Source organism: Echinops telfairi, unplaced genomic scaffold (assembly GCF_000313985.2).
Source record: "Echinops telfairi isolate 266 unplaced genomic scaffold, ASM31398v2 ScPeMD7_2573;HRSCAF=3158, whole genome shotgun sequence".
NCBI lineage: Eukaryota > Metazoa > Chordata > Mammalia > Afrosoricida > Tenrecidae > Echinops > Echinops telfairi.
Window position 1 is genome coordinate 16568105 of NW_022106471.1, and position 1229 is coordinate 16569333.

The window sequence follows — 1229 nt, forward strand, 5'->3', positions numbered from 1 at the left end:
ATGGCTCATAGAAGTGAGGGGTGGGCCAGTCTGTGCATCTCTAGAGAGAGACCTTTACATCAAGGGAATGGCTCATAGAAGTGAGGGGTGGGCCATCTGGACCCACGTTTGATTTTCTTCACTCTTCCTTACTTCAGACACTAGTTCCACCTTAGATGGCTGTTCGTGAGCTTTACTCATGAAAGTAGGACAGTGAACACTGATTGGTCTTAATATCCCTTGGTGCCCCAGGCCCAAGACTCATTCCCTCACGGTGCTTGGTTATGCCTGAGAAGTTTTCATACTCCCCGCTCTCTGCTCCCCCACCTTGACGGCTGTGTTGCACAAAGGTAATACCCATGCACAGCGCCCTCGTCAAACCTGCGTGTGTCTGGGCACTCTCGTTCCCACAGGTCATTTTACCATCCCAGTGTTTTTTACTTTTAGTTCACAAGTCTACTTTCTTGGCTTTTTGGCAAATATAGTTCTCTAATATTTTGCTTTCAATAAATATGAAAAATATTTCTAAAATTTGAATGAGCTTTTCTTTGTCAGAAATTTTATGGGTCCGTGGCATAAATCTAAAGACTATACTTATGCTCATTTTTACACCTTTTTCTGAGTTCCCCCCATTCACTTTTATGACTCTGTAAACTAGCAGATATTTATAATAAAACCTGTAACTTTTAATTATACTATTTTAAAAAGTATCTAATTGTTCCATTGATTTACTTCATATATACTTAGGATTATAGTAAAATGTGTACTGTCTTTATAATCTGCTATTAAAATTCAACAAAAATAGTTTATTATAAAAATAAAATACATAGTCACAAGGGAGGCGGACTTCAGAGAAAAAGGAACAATATAATGACTCACATTTATTGAACTGTTATATATACCAGGACCACGTATGTGCTAACGTGTGTGATCCTCATAACACACCACAGTGGGTATGATGAGTATGTCTGTGATATATACTAGGACCACGTATGTGCTAACGTGTGTGATCCTCATAACACACCACAGTGGGTATGATGAGTATGTCTGTGATATATACTAGGACCACGTATGTTAACGTGGGTTCCTCAAAACACACCACAGGTTATGATGAGTATGTCTGTGATATATACCAGGACCACGTGTGTTAACGTGTGATCCTCAGAACACACCACGGTGGGTATGATGAGTATGTCTGTGATATATACCAGGATCACGTGTGTTAACGTGTGATCCTCAGAACACACCAC

General features: G+C 39.8%; 1 protein-coding gene across 4 annotated transcripts in view; it reads left to right on the forward strand.

Annotated features, from left to right (window-relative positions):
• Window positions 1–1229, forward strand: part of MTIF2 (mitochondrial translational initiation factor 2) — a 22918-nt gene that overhangs the window by 8506 nt on the left and 13183 nt on the right. The window lies entirely within an intron of this gene.